At 44.1% G+C, this 22,394-nt stretch overlaps 1 pseudogene across 1 annotated transcript; it reads right to left on the reverse strand.

Moving 5' to 3' along the window:
- Nucleotides 1-11,790: 11,790 nt before the first annotated feature.
- Nucleotides 11,791-22,121, reverse strand: LOC308422007 (DNA-directed RNA polymerases I and III subunit RPAC2-like; annotated as a pseudogene). The gene is made up of 2 exons: nucleotides 21,986-22,121; nucleotides 11,791-12,357 (listed from the first exon to the last, which is right to left on the reverse strand). The product of its transcript is annotated as a DNA-directed RNA polymerases I and III subunit RPAC2-like (transcript).
- Nucleotides 22,122-22,394: the final 273 nt, after the last annotated feature.

Below are 22,394 nucleotides of genomic sequence, written 5' to 3' on the forward strand. Positions count from 1 at the left end.
CATGTCTTCCCCACGAAAATCTGATTGTCCCTCCCTCCCTTTCTAGACTGTTTCTGAGACATGTCAGAATTTCATCATTATTCTTTTTAAAGATTTTAAAGACATATTTCTTTTTATTTTATGTATATCAGTGTCTTGCCTGCGTGGATGTCTGTGTACTACATGCATGTCTGGTGTCCATAGAGGTCACAGATGTTGTAGATTTGGTTTATTGTTTATATTGTGTTCATTGGGTTCCAAATTTCATGGGACTTCACATGTCTACATGTAAGATGCTGCAGGTCCCTTCCCCCAGTTAGCTCTAATTAGTAAATTAAGTTGCCACCAGCCAATGGCTGGGCAGGGAAACAGAGGCAGGACTTCAGATTTCCCAGGCAAGGAAACCCAGGGAACAAGAAGGACTTAGAATCACCATGTGAGGGAAACAGAGAGATCAGGCTTGAGAGCTGCAAAAGAGAGAACATATAGCTATGTAAGAGCTGGGGAAAGTGCCCCCCCCAGCTTCCCCCACAGCCCCCAACCCCTCCCCTGTTTGGGTCTAGGGTAGCAAAGATGGAATTTGCTGCAGTATATGTGTCTTTCATTCGAGAATCCAGAGCATTTTGGCGGGTGGTTTGAATAGCGTTAAGTAATTAATACAACACACAGAAGGCTTCCAGTCCCCAGAAACCCGAGTTACTGAGGATTATTAGTGACTGTGTGAGTGCTAGAAATCAAATATGAGTCATTTTCAAAAGCAGTGAGTGTTCTTAATGGCTGAACCATCTCTCCAGCCCTGACTCCACTCTTTTTAACACACAAGAGTGAGTAAAGAACTGTTTGAGGTAGCTGAAAGGGGATGGCTTAGATTTAGTACCAACCCCTTTCCACTAAGAGCAAGACCTACTGAAAGAGGTCCTCTACTACTCCCTATGACCTACCTACTGCCTCTACCTAGGCCCTACCTCCAACCATCTCCTGAGAAAGGCTATTGAATTATGGCTTCATCAGTGTCTTGATCCATTGATGAAATCACGGGCTTCAGTATTTGGTCACTTTTATTAGCTGCAACCAAGCCCCTAACACATCAGGGGGAAGTACTTTATAGTCAACCCTCCAGCACACACAGAGGCCTCAGTGTATGAATCACAATTTTACATTTCTGATTGGATCATCTCCACATTTGTGAGGTGTCTGACTGGTTCTGAAACTCTTTGTCTTTTCATGCTCATGTGGCATGTGCGTGTGCCCGTGTGTGAGTGTGGACATGTGACTTTTGAGTCTAATTTTTGATTGAAAGATAGACACACCAGGTCTTTAATAATGTCGTAGTGAGATGTGTGGGCAGGAGAAACATTTTATAGCTGTTATTGGGTCATTTATTGTCTTTTAGGGAGACTGTGTCCCCAGATTGTGACCTTTACAAATATTTTATGACTTGGACATGTTAGAAAGTGCAGAAATAACAAGAGGGGACTGAAGTGGGGGTATTTGTAGTCTCTCAGGCTCTAGGGAAACACGGACAGGTTAAACAGTGGTTACATAGTTTCTCGGCAGGAAGCTGAGACAGAAGTATCACTCAGAGTTGCAGACTTAACCTGAATTACAGGAGGTGACACTGTCTTCAGAACAAAAGTTTCTCCTCAGGGCCGACCTTGTTGGGAAACAGAATGTTCTGGTGTGTTTCTAATTGGTTCCTTTCCCTTCTTGCCAGAACCAGCACAGACATTTCTCCTAATATTCACTGGGAGGTCCTGGTGGCCAGGCTCCAGAAAGTGACTGGAAAAAGTGTGAGACCTGGTGTGACTGGGTCCTCTGGAGATTTTAACTCTTAAGCTGGTCCATCTCCAGCCAAGCACCAACCAGTTAAAGGTTCTTACTTTGGCTCCTGGGTATCTGCACGTGGATTGCAATTCTGCGCCTCTCTGATTTGTGGTAGTGATTTTCTTTGTGCTTTGTCTTCTCTTCCATATGGAAGGTTGTCACTTTTGTGATTCTGTGTAACGACAGAATGTTCTTCGCTTCGAAGGCTTGATCTGGGTTAGGTTTAATGACTTGTAAATCCCTTAGGAGGTGTGACTCTAAGCACAAGCCAGTAGAACAAGGACTTCAGAGCTCCTATGTACATTGCTTCCTGTGTGTTTGTATTTATCAGCAACTCTACCACTGGCCCTCCCAAGGCCTCCATCGCCAATGTGGATCTAAGTGTGTGTTCCATCTCCTTGTGACCCTGTGACCCCCATGATGCTCTCCTCCACAAAGCACACATTTCCTTTTTTAATTTGTGAGTGTGTCACATGGGTACACATGGAATTAGAAGATCTTTATTGCTTCCTATTCCATTGACACAAAGTCAGAAGCTCAGTGTTTTGACTAGACTGGCTGGCCAATGAGCTCTTAGGGCATGCTTGTTCCTGCACCCCCTGCCCCGGGCCAGGGATACAGGCTTATATAACGACATGTGACTTCTAAAAACATGGGTACTAGAGATTTGAACTTAGGTATTCATGATTGCACAAGTGCTCTTACACACTGGGCATCACCCCCTGAGCCCATTTCTTTAAAGTTTCTCTTAAATCTTTTGCTTTCTTGACTCACCAACCTCAGGCTCAGCTAGGACCCTGAGCACCGTAGAAAGTTATAAAGATCTCTTGAGGCTGAGGAAAAGAAGGGGGTGGCTGTCCTCAGTCCTGCTCTCCTTGTCTGTCTCCTTCCAGAAAAGCCACCTCTGTTTCACGGTTCTCTGTGGGTCACACCCTAGCCACTGCCCCACTTCCTCCCACTCCAACCTCCCAGTCTGTCCTCATACATCTCTCCTTTGCCCGTCTTCTTAGTTGCACACACTAGCTCTAACTGCCAGGAGATTGGCCTGATGTATTTTAAGAGGCTTGGGGTGGTGATAGGGGTATTTCTGCAATCCAGCCTGAGCATCCCTAGAAAAGCCATTGGCCACAATACCAGGCATGGCCTCTTCTGGCTCCTACCACTAAGGATGCCCTGACTCATTCTGGCTGAATGTTCCATTCTCTAGTCATGGGGATCCTTAGGTTCTCATAACTGCTTTTGTTTCTGAACCTGTTTGGTCAGGTGATTGCCGTCTATCTCACATGGTAAGGGCTTTGATGGCAGAAAGAGATGGGGGGCAGAGAACATATTTCTATGGTGCTCTTATTGTATAGTGATTAACCTACAACTATAAGCAAGTAGATGCCAAATAGATTCTCTGACAATGAATTGCTATAGAAAATTATCCTAATTATACATTTCTTAGCCTTTCTTGGATCTATCCTTTGAAATTTGTGGAAAGTGAGTAGAACTGGGGTGGGGAGTGGTACTGACTTTACATTTTCTTCAGCAACACATTATTTGATTTTCGCCTACCAGTTCCTTGGAGGGTGTGACTCCAAATGCAGTTCTGAAAATGAGAATCAGAGCTATAAAGCCAAGCGAGTCCCCATGCTCACAGCTGAGTGACCACGAATGAGATCACCTTGTACCTGGCACTGAGACACTACAGGACTACTTGGGAGCCTTGCCATCCTAAACCAGGAAGAACATTAGGGGCAGAGACTTGTCCCGCAGCCGAAGGCACTTGCAGGTCCTAGAAAATTTTCATATAATGAAGGCACATTGCTTTATGCCAGCACCCCCACCCTCCCCCCCGCCCTCCTTCCTGCCCTTCCTCCTACCCTCCCTCCTACCCTCCCTCCTGCCCTCCTTCCTGCCCTCCTTCCTCCCCTCCCTCCTACCCTCCCTCCTACCCTCCCTCCTACCCTCCCTCCTGCCCTCCCTCCTGCCCTCCCTCCTGCCCTCCCTCCTGCCTTCCCTCCTACCCTCCCTCCTGCCCTCCCTACTTCCCTCCTTCCTGCCCTCCCTCCTACCCTCCCTCCTGCCCTCCTTCCTGCCCTCCCTCCTGCCCTTCTACCCTCTTTTCTTCCCTTTTTTCCCCTCTCCTTTGTTCTTTATTCTCTTTTCTTTTTATTCTTTTTTATCTTTCTTTTTCTTCTCTCTCTCCTCTCTTTCTTTCATGTGTGTGGTTCTGCAAACATGTGTGGTGTATGTATGTTACATGTGCATACATGTGCAGAAACCAGAGAGGTGTAAGATGCCTTCTTCTACTGCTTTGTGATGCAGACTTTCTTACTGAGCCTGAAACTGGCTATCTACTAGGCTGGCTTGTCTGTGCTGGACAAGGTTGGGGTTACAGGCCATGCCTGGCTTTTACCTGGATGCAGGGATTTGAACTTGAATCCTCCTGTTTTCATAGTAAACACCTAAGCCATTCTCTAGCCCCCGGCTTTTCTTTTAGATAGTTATATGATTTTGAGTCCCCCCCACACCTTTTTGCTTAAAATTCTTTTAAAAAAATGTCTAAGTAGAAAAATAAGCTATTTGTAGCCTTATGCTCTTCCTCATGGTCCTAAAAGGGCATTATCAGAAAGTGTCACCCTGATAATTCCCTTGGTTGTATTTGGAAATAATTGAGTTAGGGACAGAGACATAGGCTGGGATCCTGGCCTGACCCAGAGCCTGTTTGTGACTCTCCGATGCTGGAAAACGTCAGACTCTGTGATTTCCCTGTTTGAAATGTACTGTTCTTTGATAGGAATCACAATAATGGTGGTGGCCCTGGGTGACCTGAAAGAAAAACAGTGCAAAGGGGGGAAGTGAGTTTAAAGGATTTGTCCCGGACCACACAGCCAGCCTTTAAAAAGAATCCCTCCCTCACTGGATGTGGCCCTAGCAGGGAGGAAGTTAAATGTGCCAGCTCCAAGCAAATGTTCTTGCAAGCTGCTGAGCAGACGCCCAGAAGGAGCCTTTCCCCTTGTGCTTGGTGAATCCAGTGCCTTCCTGGTTCTATCTAGGAATACTGGCTTTAATATGAAGATCTGTCTGGGCCACAGCTAAGCCTGCTCAGGACTGTGTGTTGATGGAAGCTCAGCACAGCTAGCCTCCTCTGTGTGTGTATTTCTGTGATTGTGACCACCAAAGCAAGAAGTTAAAACACTTTGGTAGACAGAGAATCTAGTTTGAACTTCAGAGAAAAATGAGTGTGGGGAAATGGGTGGCGGTGGCTTTGTCAATCCCTGCCTCCCATGGCTTTTACTCCATTTCCCGGTGTTCTGACTCTTCCCTTTGGTGTGTTTGAGGTCCCGGATGGCTTTGCCTTTTCTGTATTTTCCCTCTTATCACATCCTGCCCCAGCCCCATTGGTTCCTGCAGATTCTAGAACATGCTTTAGCCATAGTTCACTCCATGTGACTTGAGTCACAAGCTTTATGTTCTACAAGAACATTTCTTCCACTTTCTCTTAAAAAAAAAAAACAAAAAACCTTTTTTCCTCTGATTTTTATCGTTCCTTTTAGCTAACTGCTTACTTCTTTCTCCTTATTCCCACTTAAACAGAGTTGGTCTGTGTGTGACAGTTTTATTGAGATATAAATCCAGATACTGTACAACTCGCCCATTTAAAGTGTACAGTTCAGTGGCTTTTACCATCTTTCCCAGGTTGTGCAACCATCACACAAGGTTTGAACGTTTTTACATCCTCCCCAAACACCCTGCACCCATTAACAGCCGTCTCTATCCCATTCTATCCCCAGGCAACTGCCAATATCCTTTCTTTGTGTACCAGTCTATGGCTATGTTTTGAATAAAAGAAGTCAGATGACACGTAGTCTTGGCTCCTGGCCCCTTTATTCAGCCTAACATTTTCACTGTTCCTTGATGTGGCAGCAAAACCTTTGATGAATGAAATATTTAAATCAGATTGATTAGCCTGATGGTAGCAAAAGCCTTTAATCTCAGCACTCAGGAGGCAGGGGGTAGGCAGATCTTTGTGAGTTGGGGCCAGCCTGGTCTAAAGAGTGAGTTCTAGGACAGCCAGGGCTACACAGAGAAACCCTGTTTCAAAATACAAACAAATAAACATCATATAAAAGATCTATAGACACACCTTGGAAGAGACAAGCATTTGGGAGGAGTCCAGCCTAGGTAATTTTTTCCTTGAAAATCTCACAGCTCCCCAAGCCTCCTTCTCCCTGCCTCTTTCTATGGAAAGAGCAGGCTAGCCCTGCTTGGACACTGCCCGTTAGATTGTTTCTATACTTGACTATTTCACTACTATTCTTGATGGAGAAGGGGAGAGAGGAAAATGATTTCGTTATTGCAATTTGAATGAGTTCAAATGAAAAAATCAAGAGGCAGCCGCCAGAGTGAATTGGCTTTTTCAAGTAGAAAAGATGTTATCAAGTCAGAAGATGAGAAAAGGCCCGAGACATTGATAGCACAGGGTTTGAAGCTAATTGACATTGAAGTCAATGCCCTAACAAGATTAACGAAAGAGCCGGCACATGCGGGAGCTGGGAGTCAGGTTCACGGGGTTCACATGACGAACGAATCAAAGGAATTTTGGATTGCCTCCATTATCCTGACAGCAGTCAGAACCCCCTGGAATACCTAAGGTACAGTGCTCCACTGTAGCACAGATTTACCAGGTTGAACGTCAAGGATTGCACCACCCCTGGCAATAATACAAAACACGAGCCAAGAACCGAATGTATGAACAGAGTGGGAAAATGTGTCCAGTGCAAAATTAGCTCTACCAGTGTATTAATAGTTACAAAGCCATTAACGTTAAATATAAATGGTATGATTAATGTAAGCCATTCACATAGAACCAAAGAAGAAGGCCACTTTAAAGCTCTGGGGTGGCTGTCATTGGGTCGGGCTGTGTTGAGATAGGCTGGAAAGATGGCTGTTCAGGCAGGCTGGATGCTGTTGTGAAGTCTCAGCTCTCCAGACACAATTGTTCACACCAGACAGCTCTCGCTCGCTCCAGCCTCTGTGTGTTGAGAAGTGGTATTAGTTGTGCCCCTGGGGTTTTATTAGATTCAGGCCAACCACTGTTTCGTGAGCATCTTTGTAACTCCTGAGATCTGAACACCCCTTCAATATCTACAAACAGCTGAAGCAGTTAACCAGAAGGTTCTACCTAGAATTAATCTATTTGTTCAAATATTTGACTGTGCCAGGGGGGACTGAGCTGGGTCAAAGTGATGTTCTTGGGAGCAGTTGTTGTGTGTGTTTATTTATAGTGGAGGAAGTGTCTAAGACACCTTCAGAGGTGTTTGAGAGTCTTCATTTCTTTCCTCATTGCTGTAAGATAAAAAAAGAAAGAAAGAAAGGAAGGAAGGAAGGAAGAAAGAAAGAAAGAAAAGGCTGCCACAAGCAACTTAAGGAAGGATTTATCTTGAGGGTCATAGCTCATCACTGGGGTGGGGACACATGGCAAAGCAAAGTAGGTCTGTCCGGTGACTGGGATCTTGTCAAGGTGACGGCAGACTGACATAGAGGAAACAGACTGGACCCAGGGATCAGTAACCTTCCACGTCCTACTTGTAGCAACTTGAATCTGACCGCTAAGGCCCACCTTCTGAAGGTTCCAGGGCCTTCGTGCCTCAGGCTGAGGCCCACGTGCTGAAAACACAAGTCTTCTGTAGGCTAAGTCTACTGCTCTGTAGGAGTTGGCAATGGATGAATGAGGCTGTCCACGGTTCTTTTTTTAAAAATGGTCTTTAAAAAAAAAAAAAAAAAAAAAAAAAAAAAAAAAAAAACGAATACCGAGCTTTCTTTCTTACAAAGTGCTTTCAGCCGCTATATCAGTTTTCTTTTTCCGGATCTTCCTGGGAGGTCTCGGTTGTAAGATAAGCCCACAGTCTGTAATCAAATTGAGATTGTGTGACAGCGATTTTAAGGAGTTTTTCTTGTTTTTATTCTGGCAAAAATAGACATAATGTAGAATTACCATTGTAACCACCTTAAGGTTGCAGTTTGGCATCAACAGGAATATAAATGTTACCAGGTGGCTACTGTCACCATCTATCTCCGGAACATTCTCCTCTCCTCAAGTTGAAATGGTGTGCCTACCAAACTAGATCCAGTGTGTTTCACAGCTCTTCTCCTTCATCCCTGATGGCTACATTCTTGTGTATGTACTGATGGCTTTATTCTGAGTATTTCATATGAGAAGGATTATATTCTATTTGTCTTCTGTGACTGGCTTTTTAGACTTAATAATGCCTTTTTGTTGTTTTGGAGACTAAGTCCTGCTACATAGCCTAGGCTGATCTCAAACTGGCAGCAGCCCTCCCGGTCCTGCCTCTTCAGTTACAGATGTACACCTCCATTCCTGGCTCGCTCCCCAGAGTATCTTCAAGGCTAATCCAGGTTACAGTATGTGTTAGAAGTTGTGTTTGTCAGCAAAATGTAAGGCAGGGCTTGGGGAATCCTGCTAATGGGCAGGAAGGATTGTAGGAGCCAGAGGGATCAAGGACATCACAATAAAGCCCACAGAGTCAACTAACTGGGTCTATAGGTGCTCACAGAGATGGGTCCACCAACCAGGAAGCATACATGGGATGGACCTAGACTCTCGGAATATATGTGACAGTTGTGTATCTTGATCTTCATGTGGGACTCCTAACCACAGTAGCAGGGGCTATCTGTAACTCCGTTGCCTGACTTTGGGATCTTCCCTACTGTGCTGGCTCTGTTGGGTCAAGGTTTGACTACCAGCAGATTGCACATGCCATACCCACCCAGGAGCAATCACACACACACGCACACACACATGCACACACACACATACACTTATACACACACACACACACACACACACACACACACACACATGCACACACCCATACTAGCTTTTTTTTTTTTTTTAAAATGCCTTGGCTACCTCAAAGTCTGGGCATTTTAAAATCTTCTCCTGCTACCCCAGGCCCAATTGGGGAAGTGGTCAGTGGCCAGTTACCCCAAATCTCACATGGCTGGTTGGTTATATTTCCAGCCACTCCTGCAACCCATCCCTTTTCTCCAAGTTATGGTGATTCTGCCCATTCCTCTCTGCATCCTAGCCTGAGAAACTCTAAGGACCCTATTCTGTGCCCAGCCATTGGCTGTTTGCATCTTTATTGACTGATTAAAAATAAAAATTGGGGACAAGGACCTTTAGTGTTTAGACACACAGATTCCTGATTAAATCAAAGCATTCTTTATAAATCAAACCAATCCCCATAATGCCTCTTCTAGTCTCAATAGAAGATGTGCCTAGTCTTTACTGCAACTTGGAATGCCACAGATCTTTGATATCCATTAGAGGCTTCCCCTTTTCTGAAGAGAAAGGGAGAAGTGGATTTGGGGTGGGGGCAGGGAAAGGAAAGGGAGGAGAGAAGGGAGGGAAAACTTTAGTCTGGATGTGAATTAATTGATTGATCAATTAAAATAAATAAATAAGTAAATAAATGGAAAAAGAAAGCCATGTTTGTATTTTTTAATGATATTTTTATTTATTTCTTTGAAAATTTCATTCAAGACAGTATATCTTGATCACGTTGTCTCTTACCCTACCAACTTCACATTCTTTGTTTGTTTGGTTGCTTGTTTAATTGACACATGTAATCACATGGGGGTGGAACTAATCATCGGGGCACAGGCAACCTAGGCCACACCTCCTAGAAGGATTTTCTTTTCCCAGCAGATACCAACTGCCACGTTCCCTCAGGAAGGGTTCCCTTCCTCCTTTCATGTATTTAGGGGTGGTGGTAGAATTTTTACTGGCTTTGTCTTGTACAGGCCTTGCGCAGGTAGCATGTAACCATGTGAGTTCATGTGTGCGGCAGCCATACCCCATTCACAGACAGCGCTCTTACCATCCTCTGGCTCATACATTCTTTCTGCGTCTTCCATGATGTTCCCTGAACCTTGTGGGGCAGGCATTAATATGGACGAGCATTCACAATCAGTATTTTTACCACTTTGAACAGTTGTGAGTTTCTCTATTCACCACTACCTGCTGCAAGAGGAAGTGGTCTAACCACGTCTGACAAAGACAGATCTGGTCTTTGAGGCCTTGAGAACCAGGCTCCTGGACTGAGATTTTCACTGGGGTGCGGACTCTATTTTGTCTTTTTAATAAGTACTCCCATGGTCCTCTCCTCCTTCTGTTTTAGGGTCCCTTGCGAAAAGATCTAGGGTGTAGTCAACATGGACATTGGCCATAACTTAGTGGTGAGACTATTTGCAAAGAAAGAAGGAAGGAAGGAAATAAAACTAGAGAGGAAAAGCAAGTGGGTTGTAGCAACCTTGGTCAGTCTTTGGTTGACAATGTGTGGTGAATCACAAGCAGGACTTAGGTTGGGACTCGGATGTCATGTTGGGCTTCTCAAGTACCCTGCTAATACTGGTTTGTGGTTTGGGCTGTGAGTGGAGAAGACCTTTGTTCTTAGACATTTTCACATGCAGACTTTAGAGTAAAATATCCTGTTTGGTGGGAAAGGTGGGCAGGGAGGGAGACCCCGTTGAGGTGGAACAGCTCATGTGGTAGAATGTTAGTCACTACGGAGGAGCAGGGGGGTCCAGCTCTTTCCGTAGTTTTGTTAGGGGAGCTTTTCTATTATTACATAAAGGAAGTGTTTCTAGATATTGTCTTCTTACGTCAAGGAGGAATGCCCAGACAATGGCCCCTCTGGTTAGTTGGCAGCCTTCCTGGAGCAGCAAGAATGCCACCTGGCACTTCAACATCATAAGCTGTGTGTCCCTGTCTATGTGCATGGGCAGTTACAGAAAACACAACACACAATACGGCAATAGATCAAAGCCTGTTCCTGGTGGGGCTTACCAAGATCTGCGACTATGATTTATGACTCGGCTAGTCCCAAGAAGGCAGGTCAAGCCTGGATGTCCACTTTAGGTCTCCTTTGAAAAAAAAGGAGAAAATACAATTCCTTCTAAGGTACAACGGACAAGGCACTGATTTAGTGCTGCGTTTCATCATTTTATGGATTGTCTCACTAACTACGTTTTACAGGTCAATCTGAAAATAGCTTTTTTTTTTCCTATGTGGGCTGTTACAAATCTCTCTGGTGCTTTTAGTTCTTTTTTTGGTGTTCGATGTGAACATAGAGGTTCCTGTTTATTTTTGTTTGTTTGTTTGTTTGTTTGTTTTTGTTTGCTTTTGTTTTGTTTTATTTTTTACCAATCAGGAGATATGTGAGGATAATTCGTGGATGCGTTTGTTTTCATAACATTAATTTATTTCTTGGCTATAGGAGGGCAGGAGGGAGGGAGAGAAAGGCCAGAGAAAGGGAGGGAAGGGAGACAGTCTCTGGTAGGAGAGGGGTTCTTTTCAGATAGCTTCAGTGAGATCTGATTGTGTCTCAAAGTTGTTCCAATTTTATCTTTTAGATTTAACGTGGCTTGAGGCACTGCACATCAATGGCATAAAATGGAAAATATCAGCCTGGCAGGTAGGCAAAAAGATTTCTGGAAGTCATTCCTAATCCGGGACAGTTCACAGCAGCCATATACAGGAGGGATTGCAGACCACAGAGTGTATCCCTCCCTGTCCACGCAGATGTATCCCTAATTCAATTTACTCTTAGTCAAAAACCTGGTGTGCTACAGCCGTTCCAGTGGCTCATCTGCGTGGCCAAGTAGGAAGGAGAGAAAACTGGGTAGAAAGGGAAGTCGACATTAACGAAAATACCTAACTTTAAAAAGTGCGAAAGCGCGCTCGCTTCGGCAGCACATATGCCACAATACGGATTAGCATGGCCCCTGAGCAAGGATGACCACCGAGACTGTCGGCCCCCCTTCTCCACCTCTGCTGCCCTCGTCTCCTTCCCACTGATGTTTGTGTGGCGCGGAGGTACAGTTCCTAGCTCCTACCCCTCAGGTCTGTGCTGCGCGCATGCGTGCGTGTGCGTGTGTTTTAAACAAAAGAGAGAATTTATTAGGCAAAAACATTTACAGAGATTCCAAGAGCTGTGATGGGTCAGTAGCTAGAGCCACATTTTCCTTAAGGACCGAACATGCAGCCATCACAAATTCTACTTCTGGGTCTTGGACCAGCTTGAGGGTGGTCCTGCTTGTACCCTGCATGAGGGATGAGAATGTGGGTTCGTGTTTGCTTGTCTTTTTACTTTTATAGTCCTTTATGCTGGCCTCAAACTTGACAAGCACATGCTGGCGGACTCTCACGAGCTCATTCAGGCCTTTCTGAAACCGCTCGACAGCTGGAGGTGCACCCCGTGTCTGAATTCGCAAATTAATTTTTCTCTCTGAAGGATGGGTCATAGTGGAACCACAAGATTTCACTTCCGGTTTCTTCATGATTATGCACAGTAACTTCCTAGTGTCTGGTCCTCCTCGTGAAGTACAAATGTCACACACTGTCTCTCTGTTCCACCTGTCTGGACCATTTCCAGGGCTGTCTTCCTCTTGCCTTTAGCCACTGAGGTCTTCAATCTGTTATTTTTCTCTCCAGCTCCTGCCTTCCATCGTGGGGAGGCTCCAAGAAATCCTCAGGTGGCGCTGGTGAAAAGGAAGCTCTTCCCCATGTTTTGAAAGGTGCGGAACTGGTACTTGGTTTTTGAATGACTGGTTGGGATAAAGACCTCAATAAATAAAAAGTCCATTAGACTACAAAAAAAAAAAAAAAAAAAAAAAAAAAAAAAGCTCAAGAGCTGTTAGTGGTGATGCAGGCTGTAATCTTTGTACACGGAAGCAGAGACAAAGGGACTTCTGTAACAGGTCATCCCAGTCTACGTGCCAGCAGCCAGGGCTACACAGTGAGAAGACCCTGCCTCAAGAAAAAAACAAAAACACAGAAATAAAAGGGGAATGGGTGGAAATAATATGAGAGACAGGGAGAAAGACAAGAAGGGACAGAGGAAGAAAAAAGCCCATGAACATAAAGTTGAGATGACCCTCAGGGGTTTTGTTTCCAGCTAGTTCAGGGCGGGGAAGAGCAGGGCTTTGGTTCTATGCGCCAGAGAACACTGCCCCTGGGGTTGTTAGGTGGAGATGATCACTGGGTAGTTGGAAACGTGGCTATCAAGGGATGGTCATGTGTAGGATGGAGGGGAGCATTTAAACAAAGGGGGCTTTGCAGTTGCCTTTGCTTAAACACATTGACCCCTCTCTCGGCTCACAGGTATCTAAAACAGGTGGGGAGCTCAGCATCCCTGCCTCTGTTTGTGTTTGTCCCCTTTGTTTTGGCTGAAGGCACAGATAAGAGAATGTCCTAGCTCCCTCGGGGAGGCTGTTTCATCTAGCTGAGAATAGTTACTCATGAAGGTGAAACCATAGGGTGAAATAGAAGTGGCTGGTCCTGTAGGATCTAGATCTATTCCCTCAAGCCATGACAGCTCATCCTGCAAAACCAGAACCAAATAAAAGAGAAGGGCCATACTTTGACCAGGACTTCTTAATTACGCATACTTCTTCCAGGGCTCTATTTAAAACGGAAAGTTAAATGGACTCAGGGTCACTAGACCCCTTTGCTTATTCATTTTGTAAATGGGGTCACATTGATTAGCTCTCATTTCTCTACTTTTCATGATCAACTCTCTCTCTCTCTCTCTCTCTCTCTCTCTCTCTCTCTCTCTCTCTCTCTCTCTCGCCAAGGACAACATTTCATTGGGGATGGCTCACAGATTCAGAGGTTCAGTCCAGTATCATCAAGGCAGGAACATGGCAGCATCCAGGAAGGTATGGTGCAGGAGGAGCTGAGAGTTCTACATCTTCATCTGAAGGCTGCTAGGAAAAGACTGGCTTCCAGGCAGCTAGGATGAAGGTCTCAAAGCCCCACCCACAGTGACACACCTACTCCAACAAGGCCATACCTCCTAGTAGCATATATTTTCAACAATACCATCATAACTTATTATCTTTAAAAACTCAGGTAAAGAAGTCTGATATACAAATCTTATTTCTTTTTCTGTAAGTGTAGGGGCCAGTTTCTTTAATTACATCTGCAATTTTAGAATCATGGGTCTTTTTATCCCAGGTAGAACAACACAGTTACAGAAACACCACAGGTTATTTAATTTTAAAGTTTGAGAGAGACTGGCCTTTGTTGGATATTAAGAGTCAGGGAAGTGTGGGGGAATATCTGAATTAAAAAAGATTAGCTGGTCTAAATGCTTAAATTTCCTTACGTAGTGTCCCAGAGCTGAGACCCAGCAAGGTTACTTGACTGGTGTGTTGGGGATGGGTGGCTAAGCCTAGCTTTTAGGGAATGCCGGAGTTCCAGCTTCCCAAAAAAACTCAGTCATAAATTCACACTGGTCACATTGGGTGGATAGGTGAGTCCCCTTAAGTGAAAGTATCCAGAGGAGGACGAAAGGGGATCGAGGTCAGAACACTGGCCAGTGTGTGTGTTCAGTTGTGAGGTGAGAAAGAAGAGATGATGTCCTCCAAGCATTGACTCTCGGAGTTGGTTAGAACAAGAAAGTGAGGGCTGTGGGGTGGAGATGAGTCTAGATTGCTATGCAATCCTGCCATTCAAAACAGAACGATTTCTGTTTACTTTGTATACGTGACAGAGTGACCTCTCCATGGTGCCCTTGGAGAGGTCAGATGTCAGAGGTCATCCTTGCATGTTACCCTTCATCTTCTACCGTATTGAAATCAGGGTGTCTTTGTTGGCAGGTGTAGAAGCTCCCAGGCTCGCTGCCCATGACATCTCTGGATTCTTCTGTGTGTGCCTCCCATTTTGCCAGAAGTGTACTGGGACAAGCTGAAGTGATGGCCCATGCCTTTGAACCAGCACTTGGAGGACAGAGGAAGGTGGGTCTCTGTGAGTTTGAGGCCAGCCTGGTCTGTGGAGTGAGTTCCAATACATTCAGGGCTACCCAGAGAAACTCATTCTTAAAATACCAAGGAACAAGAGAGTCCCTGCAGGGGTCACACAGGGAAGCAAACTGCAGGAATAAAAAAAAAAAAAAAACTCAGCACAGACTGACTTGTCAACCTGGATCAGACTTCAGGGAGTCTAATAACAGGTTGTTTCTTCCCAGTGTACTTAAGTCCAGCATAAAGCTGCCTGGTATGATACAATCCCCATTGCACAAGGATGTGTAATTGCACTGAAACTCAGCGCAGGATAGTGTCATTTCTTCCAAGAAGATGGGCTCTACAGATAAGTTACCTATACTAGCTTAAGGGCCTAAGGGTCTGGTCTGGTCTTGGTCATATAGATAGGATAGAGGTTATTTGGGCTAGTAGCCACCTCTGGTTCTGGGAGCTTGGGGGAGCCTCTGGCTCCATGTGTCATTTAGATCACTAGCGACCTCCAGTCATGGTTGTAGGAGCTTGATATGGCCTGGCCCAACCGATAACGCAGATCACCAGGCTGTCCATCACTTCTCGGCCGTGTGGATGGAAGAGCAGGACTTTCATCTTTCCCACTGGAAAGACAATCCTGCATGCTTAACCTTCCTGATTTCTCTTGAGATCCGGGGGTGCACGCCCTCTGCTCCAGCACCTGACTATGCCCAGTTATGGGGGTTCTGGAGAATCAAAGTTAGGTCTTCATGTCTGCATAGCCAGCCCTTTCCCCACCAAGCCATTTACCCAGCCCACAATAGTGGGATTCTGCTAATGCATCTATTTAAATGTTTAAAACCAGACACAAAGTTATTGCCACTTTATACAATTACAAAATGAAAATATCTTCAGCCTTAGCAGAAACCTCAACACTCATAAAATTAAAATTAGCATTCAGTGCAACAGATGGTATTGTTTTGCTGAGATGAAGTCATTACCGTGGGAGTTAACGGTAGAAAAACCCATTTATACGGTCAGCTCTCACATCTTGGCTTGGTTATGTTGATTTCATGCACAATGTCCATCTTAATCTCTGCCGTTATTATTTGATTTTATGTTTCCCATCTGTCACTTAACAAGAGGGAGTCTAATATGCATCCCAAATATGATGGCAAGACATTAAAAAATATCCTTTCAGAAAGTTCACTTGCTGATGGTGAATGATCGTGACCCACAGTGCCACCATTAACAGCCTGTGGTAAGCTGGTGAGTGTTTGTACCACAGGAGTCTTATATCTATTTGCTATATAAATATATAAATATCCCCTTGGAGATTCCTGTCCTGTACCACCTGGTGTATTGTCATGGCTCACTCACCATTGTTCCCAAGGCTTTGCAAGACTAAAGAAAATGTCTAAAAACCTAACATGAATAAAGTTGTACACCAGAGGGCAGAGGGGATGAAGGAGAGCTGTATTAGGATGTTCTCTCCATGCTGGGGAGATGGCTCATTGGTTAAGAGTAGCATTGGAGGTGATAGAGATGTGGAGGGTTGGTTAGAATGGGCTGACCTAATGCTGCTGGATTCTAATGCTAATTTGAGCCCCCAAGACTGATTGCCCCAGAGATGAGAGAGTCTGTACCCCACATAGATGCTGAGTGATTCTTCCCCCAGATTAGTTTTGATTGGTAAATAAAGATGCCAACAGCTAATAGCTAGGCAGAAGCGATATAGGTGTGGTTTCGATTTCAAGGGCTTGGAGCTGAGGAAAACCACAGGGGGAAGAAAAACATGCAGGAGGAGGAAGAAGGAACCATCATGAGTTAGGTCTCAAGAGAACATGGCACTGTGGGCTGGCCAATTGGAGTTAAGAACAGCAGATGAGCAGATGAGAAACACAGTACATAGTAATAACTCAATTATCAATAGGAAAGTAGATTCTAATAACAGAGAGCAGTGTTTTCCCAACTCTTGTGCTATTGTTTAAGGCTTATATTTATGTGTATATTTATATTTACATATAAAGATCATGTGTTTCTTTCATCCAGGAACTAACAGTTCAAAGGCAGGGTTAAAAACCTCGGGCCAGGATTTAAATAATTTCTAAAACAGAAGCTCACTGAGGTTTAATGGCTGAGGCGGAGGTTGATAGAGAAGCATTCTTGATGTCCTCATCTGGTCTGCCATGCAGGCATGAACACACACACACACACACACACACCCCACATGCTCATACAATGCACACACATGTGCACACACACATATGTGCAAATATACACACTCACACAAGTGTACTTTCCTAACTGTTCACATGAAGCTCCTTATTGAGGAAGAGTGAGTGATAAGGAAGGCGGAGCATAGGTTTGGAGCCACACAGCTCTGGGTTTGATTGATACCCCTGTCAGCCTTGACACTGGAAATCTATTTTATTGGTTATCTTTCTCATGCCTCACATAGACAGAGGTGATAGTGAGAAAATGAGGCCACATAGCAAAAATGCCCATGACTGCCCCTGGCACACTGTTGGTGACAGTCAGAGCAGCTGTGATCAGTTGTAGACGTTTAGCAAGACCAGAATAGGCAACACAGCTAAAAACCCTGGAGATTCAGTCAGTAAGTGCTCAGAGCGCGGTCAGTGAGTGGACAGAGAGGAACAAGTGGGCTACACTGGACAGGTTGAGCAAAGGCTGGGAACTGCCTGTCAGCTCAGTCTCCAAGCAGCATATTACTGTTGATTTAAGAGTTGGCGTACGGTATGACCTCTCCCCGTTGTTATTCACAATCAAGTCTCTTTTTGTAAATAGGTGATCAGCTTGGAGGGTCTTTAATTCACAGTTAACAGAGGCTAAAGTAGGTATTTTCTCCTCCTCTGCTTCCTCTCCAAGGCTCTCAACATTTTGGTCTGATTTTAATATTTTACTTTCTTCCTTTCAGTAAGAGAATTAATATTTGTTTTTTTTTTAATTTGATGGTTGCTTGCTGCAGAGCTCAGGCCTAACTATGTAGGACTTGATTGTCTAAGCACATACAAGAAAGTATAAATAATTAATTAAGTTAGTTTAGTCTTTGGAGACTAGGAAAACAGTAGCACCAGGTTGGGTCCTAGTCACATTGGAAAATAAAACTGCTGAGGTGTTTTTAAGCTTCAGGCTTGTTTTATTCGGCATGAGCAAATGCTAAAATTCTTAGGTATGGGCCCAAAAAATATTAAATGTTAACTTAAATAGATGGTTTTGGCTATCATTTCCTTTCCCCCAAGGAGCTCTGATAATGCTCTCTGATGTTTTTCTCTGAGGATTGTCTATAAATGCATAGAGCCCCCTTTCTTTAATATGGCTTGATTCTCCTTGCTCAGGAAGTAGTAGCTAAAAGTGTGTGTGGGATATTGTTGCTGTCATAGTGTTTGTAACTGTTAGCTGCTTCCAAGACGGCTAATCATTGAGCCTTGCTTGGTGGTGTTTGACCGCAAGCAACCCCTCCCACCGTGTGCCAGGGTTGGACCATGTGACCAATAGGATGCAACCGAAGCCTACGCGTGCCATCCTGAGATAAGAGTCTGAATGTCATCATGGCCTCTGTCCTCTCTCTCAGCCTACTTCTTTGTGGAAAGCCTTATCAGGAGCAGATTCAAGGCCTGTGTGGTGAGGAACTATAGCTTCCTGCTCACCGGGCATGTCAAGTGAGCTTGGACGCAGTGCCTCCCAGCCCAGCTGAGCTTCAGATGCCTGCAAACACAGCTGGTACCATGGGCCTGATTCACCAGCTAAATCATGTCGAGATTTCTGACCAAAAAATGCCAAAGCCAAAGCCAAAAAAAACAAAAAAAAAAATGATTCTTATTTTATGATGCTAAGTCTGGAGTGATCCCCCCCCCCCCAGCAATAGACAACCAGTACATTGTACACTTTGGGTTTGCATAGGCAAACTCAAGGATGCTGTGCCCTACAGAGTGAAGACAGCCCAGCTCAGCAAGGACCAAAGTTCTTCTCTAAGGCTAAAGGCATCTTCCAGCACTGCTGTTAACTCTCGAAGTTTGAAACATCTTTTCACTTTCTTGGGTTAAAAGTAAGAGGCTGGGCAAGTTGATGCACAGCTTTAATTCCATCTCTCAGGAGGCAGAAGCAGTTCTGAGAGTTCTCCATGAGTTCTAGGCCAGCTGAGGCTACATAGCAAGACTGTTGTAGGAGAAAAATAAAAATAAAAAACTTAAGATGATGACTTCGTGGATAAAGTGCTTGCCATACAAGGATGGGGACCAGAGCTGGATCTCAGCAATTCCCAAATAAAAGCTTGCTGGGTGTGTTGGGCCACCTGTTTTCCCAGTACTCAAGGGGTCAACTGGCTAGCCAGACTAGCTGAATTTACAAGATTTGACTACAGTGAGATAAAGTGGAAGCACTGGAGGAAGACACCCCATGTTAACTCTGTTTTCTACATGTATGTGCACATATATGAAACATGCTCTTTCACACATGAAACAAGCATTGTTTTAGTTACTTTACTATTGCTGTGAAGAGACATGGTGCTTTATAGAAGGAGGGAAGCATGGCTGCAGACAGGCAGATGTGGTGCTGGATCAGTAATTGACAGCTTACACAGAGAGAGCTAACTGTTCATGGCTTGGGCATTTGAGACCTCAAAGCCCATTTCCAGCAACACACCTCTACCAACAAGGCCACACCTAATGTGGTAAATATTTAATATTAATTGGGGGTTTCTACCCAGCCTTTGATGATTCAGTTCCCAGACAAAAGACACAAAACCTTTACATTTATACTAAGCCTTAACAGCATTATCGCTGGACAGATACCAACCCTTTATGGCTCTTTTGTCTACTTCCCCGTCAATAACCCCAAGCTATAATTTGCCATGTTTCTCCTGGGCTGCTCTTACTCCAATTGCCCATCCCTCATGACCATGTTTTCATGATTCACTGACCCCATTGCGTCCTCTCCTTTCTTCATCTCTCTCTTCTCTCTCATCATCTTTCCCCAGACCCTAAGCCCAGGAACTAAAACCCCACCTACCTTTCTTCTGCCCATCTATAAGCTGTTGATAACTTTATTCAACCAATAGTTTTAAATTAAGGAACAAGAATACCTCAAATCACTTGGTATACCTGAGGATTTCTTCATTCCTGAAGGACAAACAGACCTTGGGGAGCAATATTTAGCATTGCAGTACATAGCAACAGACAAACCCCAACACACACCTAATCCTTCCTAAGTAGTTCCCCAACTGGAGATCAGCATTCAAATATATGATTCTGTGGAGGGTCTTCTCCTTCAAACCGCCACAAGCCTAGCACATGAACATACATGACAAACATATAGATATATCAAAGAGCAAGAGATCAAAGCTAGGAGTGGTGGATCAAGCCTTTAATTCCAGGACCCAGAGGGATTGGCAGGTAGATCTCTATGAGTTCTGTACTAATGGTGAGTTTCTAAGCCACCCAAGGCTACATAGTGAGACCTTGTCTCAAAAACTTTAGCAAGCAAAAAAACAAAGTCAAAAACATAAACAAAGGGACAAGAGCTGCAAAGGCAGAGGTACTCGGGGCTATGTGAGAGAGTCCTCCATAACTTAAATGTAGGTATTCAATGATTCTCCCTTCAATGTTTACTAAAGAAATGCTGACAGGTATGGAGAAACATATGTACAGCATGGTCTCCACCTTGTTTGAATTATCAGTATACTGTAAATACCCAAATATGGAAAGGACTCAGCTCCTAAAGTTGAAGTTAGAATCTATGTGATGATACAAAATGAGCCCTAAAGCATTACCAACTAAACCACAGAAGAGTGTGATTGCCAAATTAGGGCTTTGACAACAGCATATATTTGATATGTGGGGACCTATGTGCTTCTAAATGTATAGAGATGTTATAAAATGATTTGCCTCTAACTCACTCATTTTTTTTTTTTTTTTGTTGTTGTTTTATTGAAGATCTCATTATGCAGCCTTGAGTTGGCCTTGGCTTTACCATGTAGACCAGCCTGGCCTCCAACTCAGAAGGATCTATTTGCTTCTGTCTCCTGAGTGCTGGGATTAAAGGCATCTTCTACCACGCCTGGTTTATCTCTAATTCTTAAATATAGATAATATTTCTTCTTAAAGTTAAGAGCACATTGTATATGTGTGTGTGTAGTTATGTATGTGTCTGTGTTTGTCTGTCTGTTTATGTGTGTGTGTGTGAATGTATAGTTGTCTATCTGTGTCTGTATGTCTGTGTGGATAGTTTTTTGTTTTTGTATCTGCCTGTCTGTGTGTTTGTGTATAGTTGCCTATCTGTGTATGTGTGTATAGTTGTGTGTCTTTGTGTCTGTTAGTCTGTGTTTCTGTGTGTGCTTGTGTGTTTATAGTTGTGTATCTTTGCGTCTGTTTGTCTGTGTGTTTGTGTATAGTTGTCTATCTGTGTAAGTGTATGTAGTTGTGTCTTTGTGCTTGCATGTCTGTTTCTCTGTGTGTGTTTGTGTGTCTGTGTGTTTATAGTTGTGTCTTTGTGTCTGTCTTGTGTTTGTGTATAGTTGTCTACTTGTGTAAGTGTGTGTACTTGTGTCTTTGTGTCTGCTTGTCTGTGTTTTTCTGTGTGTGTTTGTGTGCTTACAGTTGTGTATCTTTGTCTCTGTCTGTGTTTCTCTGTGTGTATGTGTGTGTGTGTTTGTGTGTCTGTGTATGTCATGTGTAGGAGAAGGCTCATGAGTGTTAAAGTGACAATGTGGAGATGGTTGGAAAACTTTTGGAGTGAGTTCTCTCCTCCACCATGTTTTTGTGTCAGAGTCTCTCCTATTTCTGTTCTGTTACACTTTGAACGTTATGGCAGCCAACTTTTGAATTTCTAGGCAATTCTCTTGTATCTGTGTCCTGTCTTGCTGCAGGAGCACTGAAATTGTAGATGGTCACCTCTGCATCTGGCTTTTTATTGATTTGTTTTTTTAGCATGAGTTCCAGGGCTTGGACTCGTCTTCATGCCCACAGCATGAGTGTTTTACCCTCTGACTTATCTCACTGGTCCAACAGTGGATCTCTATAGGGTAGTAGCTGTGCTGATAGAAGCTTAGCCTTTTCTTTCTCTATGCCATTGTGCTGCACGAATTATTTTTCCAGTAAACATGGCTCTAAATTATTATATTCAGCAGCATTGATAGTACTCATGTCCTCTTGGTACCACTTGAGGTGCCCTGATATTACCTAACATGCAAAGGAGGAAATAATATCCACTTGGCTTCTGTTTCTGGTTAAGATTAAGAAGTGAGGTGGGACACTGTGTGAGCAGATAACAGTGAGACAGAAATGGAGTGAGCAGGGGTCACTTTTAGGCCTGAACCCCAGTCTTTTAGTTTGGTAAGTTCTGTACTCCAGAAATGAACTCCTCAGAGGCTGACCTGGAAACTTCAGAATCAGCTGCACATGAAGAGGTGGGTCTGGGGATGCTTGAACTCCAGGGGGCCCCAGAAACCCTCGCTTGCCCTTGGCTTCTTCATTAAAATTGAACTTGTGCTTCAGCCTGTTGATAGCCATCAATCGTGGTTTAAGAACTGGAGTCAAAGACTTCAAGGGTGAAATATCTTTTGTAACCTGTTCACCTGGAATACACCCACTCCTTTACTCAAAGCCCATGCATGGCTCCTTGGCCACTCGTGGCATTTCTACATGTGAATACTATGTCAGACAATATGTGTGCAGCAGAGTTGGCTTCATTTGTTACTGACCAACAAAAGCTTGGAGCTGTGATTCCCCACTCCCAAGACAACCCAAGCAATAGAATTGGAAAAGAGAGAAATAAATACCATA

The sequence above is a fragment of the Micromys minutus genome (assembly GCF_963924665.1).
Source record: "Micromys minutus genome assembly, chromosome: 6".
Lineage (NCBI taxonomy): Eukaryota > Metazoa > Chordata > Mammalia > Rodentia > Muridae > Micromys > Micromys minutus.